The 17,994-nt window shown below is 45.4% G+C and overlaps 1 long non-coding RNA gene across 1 annotated transcript; it reads left to right on the top strand.

Moving 5' to 3' along the window:
• LOC122682802 lies at positions 1–17,977 on the top strand. Its single transcript, XR_006337524.1, has 3 exons — positions 1–265; positions 15,672–15,821; positions 16,182–17,977. It is a non-coding gene; the product is annotated as an uncharacterized LOC122682802 (long non-coding RNA).
• Positions 17,978–17,994: the final 17 nt, after the last annotated feature.

Here is a 17,994-nt window from a genome sequence, read left to right as displayed (position 1 = left end):
CCCAGTAGTGAGATTTCTTGGTCATATGGTAGTTTTATTCCTAGTTTTTAAAGGTCTCTCCTATTGTTCCCCATAGTGGCTGTATCAGTTTATGTTCCCACCAACAGCGTGTCACACATTCCTCATATCGTTTGTAGGTCTTCAGAAACGGAAGAATAGTGTACGCCTGTGCCTCTCTGCCTTCAAAACCCAAACCAGTGATCACTGGAGCACTCCATGTTTTCTCACAAGAACGTAACTTCATTTCCCCATAGCTGCTTTGAAGGTAAGAGGTTTGTTTGAGTTTTTGGAGCATTACAAACATGGAGGATTACAACAGCCCGCTGTCTTTTCCTCCTGAAGTCAAGGACCTATGTCAAGTGGCAGCTCCTAATCATCTTCAAAAGCAGGTTCCCCTCCCCGCCTTTTTTGTGTTCAGTAGCTTCATCTATAAATCGCACCTTTTCCTCCCCTTTAACGGCAGTGTAGCGCACTCAGTGTGGCGCCAGCCTCTCTGCGTAGCACAGTGGCTCGGCTTTACACGTACGCATTCTTCTCTAAGTAATCTTTTCTGTTATGGTTTATCCCAGCAGACTGAAAATATTTCCCTGTGCGTACAATAGGATCTTAGAGTTTATTCATTCTGAATGTGATACTTTGCGTCTCCTAACCACAAGTCCTCACTACATCATCGCCCGTCTCTCAACCTTGGCAACTAGAAACCTAATCTCTATGTCTGTGAGTCTATTTCTGTTCTATAGATACGTTCACTTGTGCCATATTACAGATTCCTCATGTGAATAATACAATCTTTTATTTGTCTTTCTCATTTGGAATTACTTCGCATAGTATGATAATCTCCAGTAGCATTCATGTAGCTGCAAATGGCATTATTATATTCCTTTATAGGGCTTAGTCATACTCCATTGTATATATATACCACTGTCTGAAGATGGACACTTTGGTTGCTTCTAGGTCTTGGCTAATGTAAATACTGCTACAGTGAATATTGTGGTGCATGTGTCTTTTCGAATTATGTTTTCTCTCTGCTGAGAGGCCCAGGAGTGAGATGACTGGATTATGTTGTAGCTCCATTTTTAGTTCTTTAAGGAAGCCCTACACGGTTATCCATTGTAAGTAAGTGGAAGTGGAAGTCACTCAGTCATGTCTGACTCTGCAACCCATGGACTATGGGATTCTCCAGGCCAGAATACTGGAGTGGGTAGCCTTTCCCTTCTCCAGGGGATCTTCCCAACCCAGGGATCGAAGCCAGGTCTCCTGCATTGCAGACAGATTCTTTACCAGCTGAGCCACGAGGGAAGCCTGTTATCCATCATGGCTGTTACCAGTTGAAATTCTTTGAAATGGCATAAGAGGGTTATCTTTTCTCCAGGCCATCTCTAACATTTAACATTGGTAGTCTTTTTGACGATGGCCAATCTGAGTGGTGGGAGGTGATACTTCGTTGCAGTTTTAATTTGCAGTTCTCCAAAGATAACTGATTTGGAGCCTCTTTTCATATGCCTTCCAAATGAAAGGAAAAAAAACAACAATCTGCAATAAATTGAATTCTTAAAGGTTCACCATGTTTTGCACTGGTTTTCAGTTATGTACCCAAGGACAGGCTTAAGGAAGGATGTCCATCACACCCCATGTGCTCAATCACTTCAGTAATGATAAACTCTCTGTGACCCTATGCACTGTAGCCCTGAGGACTCCTCTGTCCATGGGGTTCTACAGACAAAATACTAGAGTGGATTGCCTGCTCTCCTCCAGGGGATCTTCCTGACCCAGGAATGGAGCCCCCATCTCATGTGTCTCGGGAATTGCAGGCAAATTCTTTACCCACTGAGCCACTAGGAAAACCCTTACACCCCAAAGGCCTTGCAATTTGAAGTGCTACTAAACATTGGTTTTTAAGTTGTTCTTATGGGAAGGATCGACAAGGCAGCATAACTTTCTCAGGCCGCTTTTGGATTTCTTGGCAACCAGAGCCGTAGAGAAAAGTCATGTTCCTCGGTTGTAGATGAGCGTGGAATGTGCCAGGGTTCAGGCCTCCTTACATCTTCCTCCTTCTCAGCCTCAGACAAAGCCCAAGCCTACGCAGAAGGCGGTGCTGGGGAGGCCCTGGTAGTCAGGTGGGGAGATGCCTAGGGAGGAGGCTGAGGTGGGAACCCACCTCGGGGAAACTGGAGACAACGTGCCTATTCAGAGCTCTCTCAGCCTAGAGGGTCCGCTGTTTTTTGAACATACCATGCATACTGTGGTTGAGCTGTGGAACAGTCTGCCTGGATCTAGAGGATGGGGTCCAATCCCCCACGGACCAGGCACTCCAGGTCCAGGGAGGGCTGCTTCTTGGTACATTGTCCTCAGCTCCAGCTCAGTCTGGCTGCTTCTTGGTACATTGTCCTCAGCTCCAGCTCATTCTGGCCTTGGGTCCCAAGTCTGCTCAGGCTTCTGTGGTATGAAAGCAGCCCAGGGTCCCTAGGCGTGAGTGGAATACCATTCAATTTGGTTTGTTTTGAAAGTTAATTTTTCTTGCATGGTGGATACAGTTCATTTCCAGTGTCATGTTTGTTTTAGGTGTACAGTCACCTGATTCACTTAGACCTATATGTCTTCTTCGTGGGATTCTTTTTACCTGTATGTAATTACAGGCTACTTAGTAGAATTCCCTGTGCTAAAGGCTAGGTCCCTCTGGATTATTTATTATTTAGCATATGACTGTCCATATGATAATTCCTACTTCCTAATTTACAAAACTGAATTTATAAGTATATTCATTGGTATCAGTTTTTAGATTGTACCCAATGGAGTTAAACCATATCCTTCTCTGACTGACTTCCCTTATGATCATCATTAGCATGTCTGTTCATGTTGCTGGAAAAGACTTTTTTCATACTTTTTGATTGCTGCATCATATGCCAGTGAATATATGAATGTGTGTGTGTATATATATGTATGTGTACCACGTGTTTATCCATCTCTGAAAATGGACACTATGTGTGCAATGCAGTCTTCAGTTCAGTTGCTCAGTCGTGTCTGACTCTGCGACCCCATGGACTGCAGCACGCCAGACTTCCCTGTCCATCGTCAACTCCTGGAGCTTGCTCAAACTTACGTACATCGAGTTGGTGATGCCATCCAATCATCTCATCCTCTGTCGTCCCATTCTCCTCTTGCCTTCGATCTTTCCCAGCATCAGGGTCTTTTCAAATGATTCAGTTCTTCACATCAGGTGGCCAAAGTATTGGAGTTTCAGCTTCAGCATCAGTCCTTCCAATGAGTATTCAGGACTGATTTCCTTTAGGATGGACTGGTTGGATCTCCTTGCAGTCCAAGGGACTCTCAAGAGTCTTCTCCAACACCACAGTTCAAAAGCATCAATTCTTCGGTGCTCAGCTTGCTTTATAGTCCAACTCTCATATCCATACCTGACTACTGGAAAAACCATAGCTTTGACTAGACGGACCTTTGTTGGCAAAGTAATGCAGTCTTGGGCTGTGATAAATATCGATGCAGTGGACACTGGAGCATAGGTGTCTTATCAGATGGTCTGTTCTCCACCTGCAGAGGCCCAGCGTTGAGAAGGCCAGAGATTGTGGTAGCTCCTATTTAGTTTTTGGAGGAAGCTCCCTCCTATTCTGTGTCCTGGCTGTTCCCAGTTGTTGTTACCCAAAGAAAATGTGAGAGGGTTCTCGTTTCTCCAAGGCCTCTGCAGCATTTATTGTTGGTGGTGTTTTTGTGAATGACTGTTGTGAGTGGTGGGAGGTGGTACCTCATTGAGGTTTTGATGTGCAGTTCTCCACTAACGAGCGATCTGGAGCCTGTTTCCTGTGCTTTAAAGTCACCTCTTGAGATTGTCTTCTTGAAGGTTCCCTTTGTTTTGATATGCTCTCCGATTACCCACCCTGGCACTTCGCTTGAAGAGAGGGATCTCTACAGCCCCACAAGCTTTGTGAATTTGAAGTGCTCCAAAACACTGACCTTCAAGCTGTTGTTACCAGAAGCGCCCACAAGGCGGCAGCACTTTCTCAGGCCCCTTAGAAGGCCTGCTGCCTCGTGGACACTTCCCTGGTGGCTCAGCTGGTAAAGAATCCGCCTGCAATGCGGGAGACCTGGGTTCGATCCCTGGGTTGGGAAGATCCCCTGGAGAAGGGAAAGGCTACCCACTCCAGTATTCTGGCTTGAAGAATTCCATGGACTGTATATCCCACGGGGTCGCAGAGAGTCAGACATGACTGAGCAACTTTCACTGGCAACCAGAGCCCTAGAGACAAGTTGTGTTTCTGGGTTGTAGATGAGTGGAATGTGCCAGGGCCTGGGTCTCCTTACATCTTCCCCTTTATCTGTACCACCCCAGACAAATCCCAAGTCTGCGAAGAAGGGGATGCTGGGGATGCTGTGGTAGCCACTTGGGGACATGCCGAGGTAAGAGGCTGTGGTGGGAACCCCTCTCAGGGAGACTGGAACCAACAGCCTATTTGGAGCTCTCTCTGCCTAGAGGGTCCACCTTTTTTGGGGTGTACTAGGCTTGGCTGAGCTGTGAAACAGCCTGCCTGGATCTCTAGCGTGGAGTCCCTTCCCCATGGTCCAGGCACTCCAGGTTTGAGGAGGGCTTCCTTTTGGTACACTGTCCCCAGCTACGTCAGCTCCAGCCCAGTCCAGCCTTGGGTCCCAGGGGTGCTCAGGCTCCTGGACTATTAGAGCCCAGGGGCCCCTGGACTGGGTGGAATACCGTTCATATTTGGTTTCTTTTGAAAGTTAATGTTTCTTGCATGGTGGATGCAGTTCATTTGCAGTGTCCTGTTTCTTTTGGGTGTACAGCCACTGGATTCACTTATGCATAAATGCCTTGCTCTTGGAACTGTTTTTCTGGGTAGATAGTTAGAGGCTGCAGAGTAGAAACCCATGTGCAATATGCTAGGTCCTTGTGCATTTTTTATTGTAGGTATATGACTGTCCCTCTATCAATCCCAAGCTTGTAAATTTATAAAACTTGGTTGATAAATGTGATCACTGGTATCAACTTTCTCACTGTACCCCATGGAGTTTTCTTAGGCAGTTGTTCCTTGTCTGACTAGCTACCATTAGGATCATCACGTCGTCTGTTCATCTTGCTGGAAAAGGTTATTTTGCATACTTTGTGATTGCAGTGTCATATGCCAGTGAATATGTGTATATGAATGTGTGTGTGTGTGTGTGTACCACGTGTTTATCCATCTCTGAAAATGGACTCTCTGTGTGCATGCAGTCTCGGGCCGTGGTAAATACTGGTGCATGGACACTGGAGTGTAGGTATCTTACCGGATGACCTGTCTCCACCTGCAGAGCCCCGGCGCTGAGAAGCATGGGTGCTCTGGTAGCTCCTGCTCACTGAAGGAGGCTCCCTGCTCTGCTGTGTCCTCGCTGTCCCCAGTTGGTATTTCCCGAAGCAAACGTGTGAGGGCTCCGCTTTCTCCAGTCCCTCCTCTGCACTCACTGTCGGTAGTGTTTTTGTGAATGACCATTGTGAGTGGTGGGAGGTGGTACCTCATTATGATTTTGATGTGCAATTTTCTACTAATTAACAATCTGGAGCCTGTTTCTTGTTCTTTCCAAACAAGCAAGCAAGCAAACAAAAACACGATTGTGCCTTCAAGTGACCTCTTGATATTGTCTTCTTGAAGGTTCCCTCTGTTTCGATGTGCTCTCCAATTATCCACCCCAAAGCACTGTTTCAGGAGAGGTGTCCCTGTAGCCCCACACTTCAAAATGTGTGAATTTGAAGTGCTCTGAAGCATTTATTTTTAAGCTGTTGTTACTAGAAGTGTCCACAAGGGGGCAGCACTTTGCCAGGCCCATTTGATGTTTTCCTGGCAACCAGAGCCCTAGAGAAAAGTCATGTTCCTGGGTTGTAGATGAGTGGACTGTGCCAGGCCTGGGTCTCTTTACATCTTCTCCCTTATCTGCACCACCCCAGACAAATTCCAAGCCTGCACGGAACACGATGCTGGGCATGCTGTGGTAGTCAGGCGGGAGGTCCGTGGTGTAAGAGGCTGTGGTGGGTATCCACCTCGGGGAGACTGGAGACGAGGTGCCTATTTGGAGCTCGCTCTGCCAGGAGGGTCTACCTTTTTTGGGCATACTAGACTTGGTTGAGCTGTGGGATGGCCCGCCTGGATCTGGAGCATGGCGCCCATGCCCCGTGGACCAGGGTGTCCAGGTCCAAGGAGGACTTCTTTTTGGTACATCCTCCCCAGCTGCCTCAGCTCCAGCCCCGTCTGGCCTTGGGTCCCAAGGCTACTCAGGCTCCTGGCTGTGAGGGTGCCCAGGGACCCCAGGACTGAGTGGAACACCGTTCACGTTTGGTTTCTTCTGAAGGTTAATGTTTCTTACATGGTGGATAGAATTCATTCCAGTGTTGTGTGTGTTTTGGGTGTACAGCCACCTGACTCACTTACACGTAAGTGTCTTCCTCTTGGAACTGTTCTGCCCTGTAGGTAGAGGATGCTGAGTAGAATCCCCTCTGCTGTATGCTAGGTCCTTGCGCATTTTTATTGTGTGTATATTACTGTCACTCCGCTAGTATCAAGCTTCTAATTTATAAAACTCAGTTGATAAATGTGGTCATAGGTATGAACTTTTAGACTGTACTCAGTGAAGTTCTGTTAGGCAGTTGTTCCTGCTCTGACTAGCTTCCCTTAAGATCATCAGCTTGTCCGTTCATGTTGCTGGAAAGGCATTTTGCATGCTTCTTGATTGCTGCGTCATATGCCAGTGAATATATGAGTAAGAATGTGTGTGTGTGTGTAGCACGTGTGTATCCATCTGTCTCTGAAAATGGACAGTGTGTGTGCATGCAGTCCTAGCCTGTGGTAAGTGTTGGTGCAGTGAACACTAGCGTGTAGGTGTCTTTGCAGGTGGTATGTTCTCCACCTGCGGAGTCCCAGCATTGAGAAGAATACATAATGTGGTAGGTCCTGTTAAGTGTTGGACAGAAGCTCCCTCCTGTTCTGTGTCCTGGATTTCTCCAGCTGACAATTCCCAAAGCGAATGTTGAGGCTTGCAGTTTCTCCAGGTGCTCTCCAGCTTTGTCTGTGGTCTTTTAGTGAATGAGCATTCTGAGTGGTGGGAGGTGGTACCTGGTTAATAGTTTTGATGTGTGGTTCTCTGTTAATTAGCGATCTGGAGCCTGTATCCTGTGCTTTCCAAGCAAAAGAAAAAAACATCAATATGCCTTAAAGTGACCTCTTGATATTGTCTTCTTGAAGGTTCCCTTTGTTTTGATACGCTCTCTAATTACCTACCTAGCACACTGCTTCAGGAGAGGTGTCCCTCCACCCCCCCAGTTTAGTTCAGTCGCTCAGTCGTGTCCAGCTCTTTGCGACCTCATGGACTGCAGCACAGCAGGCTTCCCTGTCCATCGCCAACTCCCAGAGCTTACTCAGACTCATGTCCATTGAGTCACTGATGCCATCCAACCATCTCATCTTCTGCCATCCCCTTCTCCTCTGTCTTCAATCTTTCCCAGCATCAGGGTCTTTTCTAATGAGTCAGTTCCTTGCATCAGGTGGCCAAAGTATTAGAGCTTCAGCTTCAACATCAGTCCTTCCAATGAATATTTAGGACTGATTTCCTTTAGGATGGACTGGTTTGATCTCCTTGCAGTTCAAGGGACTCTCAAGAGTCTTCTCCAACACCACAGTTCAAAAGTATCAATTCTTCAACGCTCAGTCTTCTTCATGGTCCAACTCTCACATCCGTACATGATAACTGGAAAAACCATAGCTTTGACTAGATGGACCTTTGTTGGTAATGTCATGTCTCTGCTTTTTAATATGCTGTCTAGGTTGGGCATAGCTTTTTTTCTAAAGAGCAAGCGTCTTTTAATTTCATGGCTGCAGTCACCAACTGCAGTGATTTTAGAGCCCAAGAAAATAAAGTCTGTCACGGTTTCCATTGTTTCCCCATCTATCTCCCATTTAGTGATGGGACCGAATGACATGATCTTCATGTTCTGAACGTTGAGCTTTAAGCCAGCTTTATCACTCTCCTCTTTCACTTTCATCAAGAGGCTCTTTAGTTCCTCTTTACTTTTTGCCATGTGCTGTCATCTGCATATCTGAGGTTACTGATATTTCTCCTGACAGTCTTGATTCCAGCTTGTGCTTCATCCAGCCTGACATTTCACATGATGTACTCTGCATATAAGTTAAACAAGCAGGGTGACAATATACAGCCTTGACGTTCTCCTTTCCCAATTTGGAACCAGTCCGTTGTTCCATGTCTGGTTCTAACTGTTGCTTCTTGACTTGCATACAGTTTTCTCAGAAAGCAGGTAAGGTAGTCTGGTATTCCTATTTCTTTAAGAATTGTCCACAGTTTGTTGTGATCCACCCAAAGGCATTGGCATAGTCGATGACACAGAAGTAAATGTTTTTCTTTAATTCTCTTGCTTTTTCTATGATCCAACGGATGTTGGCAATTTGATCTCTGGTTCCTCTGCCTTTTCTAAATCCAGCTTGAACATCTGGAATTTCTTGGTTCACATACTGTTGAAGCCTGGCTTGGAGAATTTTGAGCATTACTTGGTAGCGTGTGAGATGAGTGCATATTTGAAGTGCTGGAAAGCTGGATTTTAAGCTGTTGTTATGAGAAGTGTCCGCAAGGCGGCAGCACTTTCTCAGGCCCGTTAGGTTTTCCTGGCAACCAGGGTCCTAGAGAAGAGGCGCGTTCTGTGGTCATAAATGAGAGTGCAGCTTGGCAGGGCTCGAATCTCTTTATGTCCTCCCCCTTATCTGCACACCCCAGAGAAATCCCAAGCCTACACAGAAGCAGTGCCTGGGATGAGTGGTAGTCAGGTGGGGAGACGCAGAGGTAAGAGGCTGCGGTGGGATCCCACATCTGGGAGACGGGATCGGGGGAGATGGGATCCGGGAGCGTGGGGTCCTGTCCTCCATGGACCGGGCACTCCAGGTCCGAGGAGGGCTTCCTTTCGGTACGCCCTCCCCAGCTGCCTCAGTTCCAGCTCAGTCCGGCCTTGGGTCCCAAGGGTGCTCAGGCTCCTGGGCTAAGAGGGTGCCCAGGGGCCCCTGGACTGAGGGGAATAATGTTCATTATTGGTTTCTTTGAAAGTTATGTCTTCTAACGTGGCGGATACAAATCATTTCCAGTGTTGCCTTTGGTTAGGATATACAGGCACCTGATTCCCTTATACATATATGTCGTCATCTTGGAATTGTTTTGCCCTGTAGGTAGGTAGAGGCAGCTGAGTAGGATTCCCTCTGCTATACTTGAGGTCCTTGTGCATTATTTATTGGTATGTATATGAGTGTCCCTATACTAATCCCAAGCTTCTAATTACGAAATTTGGTTGAAAAATGTGTGTTGGTGTCTGTTTTTACACTGTGCCCAGTGGAGTTTACTGAGGCAATTGTTTCTTCTCTGAGTTGCTTCACCTATCATCAGCATCTCTGTTCATGTTGCTGGAAAAGACATTTTGCGTACTTTTTGATTGTGGTGTCATATGCCAGTGAATATGTGTATACGGATGTCTGTGTGTTTGTGTGTGTGTGTGTGCGTGCGCACGTGTTTATCCATCCATCTCTGAAAATGGACTCTGTGTATGCATGCAGTCTTGGCACATGATAAATATTGTTGCAGTGAACACAGGTGTGTAGGTGTCTTTTCAGATGATATATCTTCCACCTGCAGAGTCCCAGCATTGCAAAGGCAACATACTGTGGTAGCTCCTATTTACTTTTTGAAGGAAGCTCCCTGCTGTTCTGTGTCCTGGCTGTTCCCAGTTGACACTACCCCAAAGCAAATGTGTGACCGTTCTGGTTTCTCGAGGTCCTCTGCAGCATTTATTGTCAGTAGTCTTTTTGTTAATGACTGTTCTGAGTGGTGGGAGATGGTACCTCATAGCTTTGATTGCAGTTCTCTATTCATTAGCGATTTGAAACCTGTTTCCTGTCCTTTCGATAAAAAAGAAAAAAACCACATTCATGTGTCTTAAAATAACCTCTTGAAATTGTCTTCTTGAAACTTCCCTGTGTTTTGATATGCTCTCAAATTACCAACCCCAGCACATTGCTTAAGAAGTGTCCCAACAGCCCCGCAGACTTGGCGAATTAGAAGTGCTCTAAAAGCAGATTTTTAGGCTGTTGTTACTAGAAGTGTCCACAAGCAGGCAGCACTTTCTCAGGCTCATATGGGGTTTTCCTGGCAACCAGAGCCCTAGAGAAAAGTCGTGTTCCCTGGTTGTAGATGAGAGTGGAACCTGCCAGGGCTCGGGTCTCATTACATCTTCCCCCTTATCTGCACCACCCAGACAAATGCCAGGCCTCCACAGAAGGCGATGCTGGGGATGCTGTGGAAGTCAGCTGGGGAAAATGCCGTGGTAAGAAACTTTGTGGGAACCCATCTTGAGGAGACTGGAGACCAGATGCCCGTTGCAAGCTCTCTCAGCCTAGAGGGTCTCCTTTTTCTGGCGTACTGTGCTTGAGTGAGCTGTGGGGTGGCCCACCTGCATCTGGAGCCTGGGGTCCCGTCCCCCCAGGACCGGCCACTCCAGGTTCAAGCAGGGCTTTGTTTCGGTACCTCCCCAGCTGCCTCAGCTCCAGTTCAGTCCAGCCTTGCGTCCCAGGGGTTCGCAGGCTCCTGGGATGTGAGTCCAGTGACCCCAGGACTGAGGGGAATACTGTTCATATTTGGTTTTATTTGAAAGTTAATTTTTCTTGCATGGTGGATACAGGTCTTTTCCAGTGTCATGTTTGTTTTGGGTATACAGCTACCTAATTCACTTGTACATTTATATCCTCCTCTTGGAATTGTTTTGCCCTGTAGGTAGGTAGAGACTGCTGAGGAGAATTCTTTCTGCTACACGCTATGTCCTTGTGGATTATTTATTATATGTATGTAACAGTCCGTATGTTAATCCCAAGCTTCTAATGTACAAAACTTGGTTGATAAATGTGTGCATTTTTATCAGTTTTTAGATCGTACCCAGTGGAATTTTCTGAGGCAATTGTTCCTTCTCTGACATGCTTCACTTAGGATCATCAGCATGTCCATTCATTTGCTGCAGGGACATATTGCATGCTTTTTGATTGCTGCATCATATGCCAGTGAATATATGTATATGGATGTGTATGTGTGTACATATGTATGTATATGATTGTGTGTGTGCCTGTGTGTACCACGTATTTATCACCCATCTCTGAAAATGACCTCTAGGTGTGCATGCAGTCTTGGCCTGTGATAAATATTGGTATGGTGAACACTGGGGTGTGTAGGTGTCTTTTTTGGATGATCTGTTCTCCACCTGCAGAGGCCCAGCATTGAGATGGCCAGAAACTGTGGTAGCTTCTATTTCATTTTTGAAGGAAGCTCCCTCCTGTTCTATGTCCTGGCTGTTCCCAATTGACGTTACCCAAAGCAAATGTGGGAGGGTTCTGGTTTCTGAAGGCCCTTTCCATCATTTATTGTTGGTAGTGTTTTTGTGAATGACTATTCTGAGTGGTGGGAGGTTTTACCTGTTTATAGTTTTGATATGCAGTTCTCTAGTAATTAGCAGTGTGGAGCCTGTTTCCTGTGTGGTCCAAATAAAATAAAAATTAAAAAAAACAATGTGCCTTAAAGTGACCTCTTGAGATTGTCTTCTTGAATGTTCCCCGTGTTTTGATGTGCTGTCCGATTACCCACCTCAGCACATTGCTTGAGGAGCAATGTCCCTACATCCCCACACAGGCTTTGTGAATTTGAAGGGCTCCGAAGCACTGGTTTTCAGCTGTTGTTACCAGAAGTGTCCACAAGGCGGCAGCACTTTCTCAGCCCCACTTGAGGGTTTCGTGGCATTCAGAGCCTTAAAGTTGTTTTCCTGGGTTGTAGATGACAGTGGAATGTGCCAGGACTCGCTCTCCTTACGTCTTCCTCTTTATCTGTACCACCGCAGACAAATCCCAAGCCAGCAACAAAGGTGATCCTGGGGATGCCGCGGTAAGATACTGTGGTGGGAACTCACATGGGGGAGACTGAAGAACGGTGCCTGTTCAGAGCTCTCAGCCTAGAGGGTCCACCTTTTGGGGGCCTGCGAGGCTTGGCTGAGCTGTGGGACAGCCTGCCTGCTTTGGGGAGTGGGGTCCCACCCCCTGTGGTTCAGGCCCTCTAGGTCCAAGGAGGGCATGTTTTTGGTGCATCCTCTCGAGTTAACTCAATTCAGCTCAGTCTGACCTTGAGTCCCAAGGGTGCTCAGACCCCTGGGGTGTGAGAGTGGTCCAAGGCCCCTAGGCCTGAGGGGAATACTCTTCACATTTGGTTTCTTTTGAAAGTTAGTTTTTCTTGGGTGATAGATACAGTTCATTTCCAGTGTTGTGTTTGTTTTGGGTGTACAGCCACATGATTCGCTTACATGTATGTCCTCCTCTTGGAATAGGTTTTCCCTGTGTGTAGTTACAGGCTGCTCAGTATAATTCCCTGTGATACATGCTGTGTCCTTGTGGATTATTTATGTATATGACTGTCCGTATGTTAATCCCAAACTTCTAATTTACGAAACTCGGTTGATAAATGTGTGCATTGGTGTCAATTTTTAGATTGTACCCAGTGACGTTTTCTGAGGCAATTGTTCCCTTGCTGACTACCTTCACTTTTCATCAGCATGTCCATTCATGTTGCTGGAAAAGACATTTTGCATGCTTTTTGATTGCTGCATCATGTGCCAGTGAGTATGTATATATATGTGTGTGTATATATGTGTGTGTGCTTGTGTGTACCACATATTCATCCATCTTTAAAAATGGATCTATGTGTGCATGCAGCCTTGGACTGTGATAAATATTGGTGCAGTGAACACTGGGGTGTGTAGGTGTCTTTTTGGATGATCTGTTCTCCACCTGCAGTCCCAGCATTGAGATGGCCAGATACCATGGTAGCTCCTATTTAGATTTTGAAGGAAGCTCCCTGCTGTTTTATGTCCTGGCTGTTCCCACTTGACATCATCCGAAGAAAATGTGGGCGGGTTCTGGTTTCTGAAGGGCCCTTTCCATCATTTATTGTTGGTGGTGTTTTTGTGAATGACCATTGTGAGTGGTGGGAGGTGGTAGGTAGTCATTATGGTTTTGAAGTGCAGTTCTCATTAATTAGCGATCTGGAGCCTTTTTCCTGTGCTTTCTAAATAAAAGGAAAAAACAAACGTTAATGTGCTTTAAAGTGACCTTTGAGATTATCTTTCTGAGTGTTCCCTGTGTTTTGATACGCTCTCCGATTACTCGCCCCAGCACACTGCGTGAGGCGAGGTGTCCCTGAGCCCCACAGGCTTGTGAATCTGAAGTGCTCCCAAGCAGCGGTTTTTAAGGTGCTGTTACTAGCAGTGTCCACGAGGCGGCAGCACTTTCTCAGGCCCACAGGAGGTTTTCCTGGCATCGAGAGCCGCAGAGAAAAGTTGTGTTCCTGGGTCGCAGGTGAGAGTGGCATGTGCCAGGCCTTGGGTTCTCCTTAATCTTCCCTGTTATCTGCACAAGCCAGCAATGAAGGCGATGCTGGGGATGCTGTGGTAGTCGTGTGGGAAGATGTGGAGGTAGGAGGTTGTGGTGGGAACCCACCTCGGAGACTGGAGACCAGTCTGTTCAGAGCTCTCAGCCTAGAGGGTCCACCTTTTTGGGGGGGCCTACGAGGCTTGGTTGAGCTGTGGGACAGCCTGCCTGCATTGGGGAGTGGGGTCCCATGCCCTGTGGTCCAAGCACTCTAGATCCAAGGAGGGCATGTTTTCGGTACATCCTCCCGTTTCTTCAATTCAGTGCTGTCTGGACTTGAGTCCCAAGGCTGCTCAGGCTCGTGGGGTTGTGAGAGTGGTCCAAGGCCCCCAGGCCTGAGAGGAATACTCTTCACATTTGGTTTCTTTTGAAAGTTAACTTTTTCTTGTGTGGTGGATACAGTTCATTTCGTGTCCATTTGTTTTGGGTATACAGCCGCGTGATTCACTTCCACACATATGTATTCCTCTTGGAATTGTCTTGTGCTGAAGGTAGTTGAAGGCTGCTGAGCAGAATGGCCTGTGCTGTATGCTTGGTCTTTGTGGATTACTTATCGTACATATGTATGACCGTCCCTCTGTGAATCCCAAGTTCCTAATTTACAAAACTCAGCTGAGAAATGTATTCATTGATGTCAACATTCAGGTACCAAATACAGTTTTTTTAGGCTGTTGGTCCTCTCTGCCTGCCTGCCTTAGGATATTCATCAGTATATCCGTTGTTGCTGGAAAAGACAGTTTTCATGCTTTTTGATTTCTATGTGTTATTCCAGGGAATCTTTGTTTATGCGTGAGTGTGTATATGCATTTATATGTGTGATTGTTTGTTTACCGTGTTTATCCACTCATCTGAAAATGGACACTTTGAGGTGCATGCAGTTTTGTTGTTGTTACAGAAGTGTCCACAAGGCGGCGGCATCCCCTCAGGCCCTGCTCTTGTTTTTGGCAACTGGATCCCTACAGAAGTCTGCACCTGTTAAGGGCTTATCTCATCATCTTTCCCCTTATCCTGCACCCCAAACACAGATTCGAAGGCTACCTGAAGTGCAATGCTGGCAATGCTCTGTTAGGTGGGGAGATGCTTAGAAGACCATCCGTGGGAACGCCACATACTCTGTGTAAGACTGTGCTTATGTTAATCCCAACCTCGTAATTTAGAAAACTCTGTAAATGTGCTCACTGGTTCTGGTTTTTAGATTCCTGCACATAGTTCTCATAAGGTGTTGGTCCCTCTGTCTGCCTTCTGTACCTAAGGGAGATCACCACCACAGGATGGTCACTTACGATCATTCACGTCATTGGGAAAGGCACTTCGCATGCTTTCTGATTGGTAGCTCATATTGCAGTGTGTATATATATATATATATATATATATTGTGTGTGTGTATATGTTCTATACACACACTTATCTTTACCATGTTTATCTGTATATCTCTGACCATGAACTCTGTGGGGGCTTGCAGAGGTGGCTGGTGATAAATATTGCTGCAGTGAATGTTGGGGTGTAGGTGTCACTTGTAACTACTTTTGTTAACTTGGAGAGACTCAAGAGAAACCAGGAGTGAGAAGGCCAGATTATGTGGTAGACCTATTTTTAGTTTAAGAATCTCCATACTGTTTTTTTTTTTTTCCTTCTGTTAGCAGGTTACATTCACTGAAAACATGTAGCAGCATTTCTTTCTCTCCATGCCCTCTCTTTGGCTTGACTGATTGTAGATTTTTTAATGATACCCCTTCTGATTGGCTCAGTATTTTCATCTATATTAGTCTAATAGGAATAATTAGTCTTCTTTGTCCTCCATTCATTTTTCCTTTTGAGAAATGTTAAGGGTTGTCCTCATTTTTAAATTGTGTTGTGTTGGCTTTTGCTGTGAGGACACACATCCCCTCCCTCCGTCCCCCATGCCTCCCCTCTCGGAAGTCCCCGAACTGAGCTCCCTGTCACACCTGGGAGAGTTGTGTCAGTGCTACTGTCTCAGTTCATTCCATCCTCCTCTTCTCTTTCACAAGCATCTTCTCTACCTCTGCATCTCTATTCCTGCCACGCAAATAGTTTCACCAGAAACTTAGTAACATAGTTTTTGACAGCATTTCCTTTCCCAAAAGACTAGTAGTAAATTAAAATTTCATCTACAGCTCTTATTTCTCAAAACATTTTTCTGTTATTCCATCGCAGTGTTATTCTAAGAAAGTCTGATGCCAAAATCTTCTAAGCTATTGTATGGAAGATTAAATTTTACTGTTGTGTGGTGAGACTCCTCAGTGCCTGACTGTCATTGGAATTGGATGCTCCAACACAGAGTCTGCAGTGTATTCAGAAGTCCAGGTTGGTGTCATGTCATTTTGATGTTTATTTGCTTTCCTTTAAGACTCCATTTTGTAATAAATATTTTGAAAGTTAAATATGCCAAAGATTCTTCACCCCAGTGATGCACTTTGTACTTGAAGAGTGCATAATAAATGAGATTATGGTTTATAAAAGTGAGAAGCTTCCAGCTTTGATTAAAAACATTGACCAAAAGGAAAAAAGCTTACCAGTATTTAAAAGGGACTAAACACAACTGTTCTATCCCTTAGCAAAGGAAGCTATCATTTGATGATAATCTTGTTTTTGTATTGGGATGTGTACCCTTCATGAGTAAAATGTCAAAATTAAGACTTTAATTCTCTGAATGTCTTCTGCTAGATTAACAGAATCTGCCTACCATCAGCCCCAGGTATACAGTACAGATAGATGTATGACCTGGACAGGAAGCTCCCAACAGCCGCGGGACCAGGTAGGAAGCAGAATCTAACACGGCAGGACTCACTGGAGCAGATACAGCCGTCTGCCTGGACTGGGAACGGGAGCCCAGCACCTGATCTGTATTACAGCAAAGCTAGATAAGTGATTTTGAATTCTTTGTATTTTTAGATGGCAACCATACATTTTTTTCCCAAAAATGTATTGGGTGGGGGGAGGGAGTTGGTGACAGTTGTAGCCTGTAGTTGACCAGTCTGCAAGCTGGAAGCCTCCTTTGGCATCATGAGTTGCTTTAGGTTTCTGAGTCTTCCATCACATTTAAAACAACTCTCACTGGTCAAAAATCAGAGAAGCAAGGCTCAAAATCATCATTCTATGTAGTCGTAGTATATAACAAACGTAAGTGAAAAACATCAATGAGGTAAAAAAAATTCTCAGTTTGGAATATAAAATGTGGCGTAAGTGGCCCAGGCAACTGTGTGACGGTAGGCTGTACCAACACTTGTAGTGATGCACCAAGAAATACATGTTGTTGACTATACTGTTTACAGCTTGTGCTGTTTTTATGTAAAGGAGCTTCATAATAAGCTTGATTTTCTAGCGCACTGTAAACCACAGAAATAGGCTGAAAGAAGTCTTTCCTAGTCGCAGTGTTCAGGGCTATCTGTCTTATACTGCACGGCCTTGAAAACCTGGATTCCCTCACATCAGAATCGTACTGCTTACGCATCATAGGGCAAGTTCTCTAGACATGTATCTGCAGGCTTGCTTTTCAGCTTCCCCATCTTGCACTGGGAATGAATAGCATTTCTTTTTTATTTAGTGTCTCTTACCTGTTACCTCCTCTAATTTTAGATGGTAGAGCTAAAATGGTTTTTAAAAAAGCCTACATTTCAATTGAAATGGTTTGCTCTGTGATCACTTCAGTCTAGGTGGTTTTATAGCGGGGAGTTGATGGAAAGTTATTTTAAGAAACTGACATTTTAATGGTACTTTTCCCTTCTCGCGTGAACTGCAATGAGGTGACTGGCTGAAAACAGATTCCTACAGAAGGAACACAGTGAGCAATGCCTGTGTTGGACTTAATGGACAGCACTGATTCCTATGGTTGTGGATTTTGCTAAGGGTACTTACATTTCCAGTTTCTTTAAGAAATTAGTGATCAAAGTTGGTAAGCTTTTTAGTAGCCTCTCACCCAGCGCCCCCCAGCGGCCACTCTTCCACTGTTGTGACTTCTAAGAATGACTGTTGAACTGTTTCAGAGTATTTTCAACAGACTGTACATCCATTGAGATCATGTGTTTTCTAGAATGTTAATAAATCATTCCCATCAGCACGTAAATATGCTTTCAGAAAAAGAAAAAAAACCTCATGCTTCTCTCCTCTTCATTTTACAGTAAAATGCCATTTTGATTCTCTTGCTCTAGCAAAACTGCTCTTATCACGACGCCCCTTCAGCAAGCCTGGATGCTCTCAGTGAGCAAATCCAGCTGTCTGCAGAGGTTTCTGCAGTGGCCAGCCTTCTGCTGGAAGTCTCTCCTTCCTTTTTATTTAAAATCACCTTTGGAGAGGCTTCTGTGACACCCGACAGCAGAGAGCTCTTCACACCCTACTCATTTCACGGCCACCTTTACCGGGTTTTAGGTTTAGCACTTAACCCCATCTGATTCACTAAGTTCATAACTGGGAAAAAAGATTCCCTTTGCCTGTATGTTTTAATGTCATCTCTTACCTTTGTTTTACTGAAGAGTCAGGA

Source organism: Cervus elaphus, chromosome 24 (genome assembly GCF_910594005.1).
Source record: "Cervus elaphus chromosome 24, mCerEla1.1, whole genome shotgun sequence".
In the NCBI taxonomy this organism is placed as follows: domain Eukaryota; kingdom Metazoa; phylum Chordata; class Mammalia; order Artiodactyla; family Cervidae; genus Cervus; species Cervus elaphus.
The sequence above is the reverse complement of the archived record's forward strand: the minus strand, read 5'-3'. Positions and strand labels throughout refer to the sequence as shown.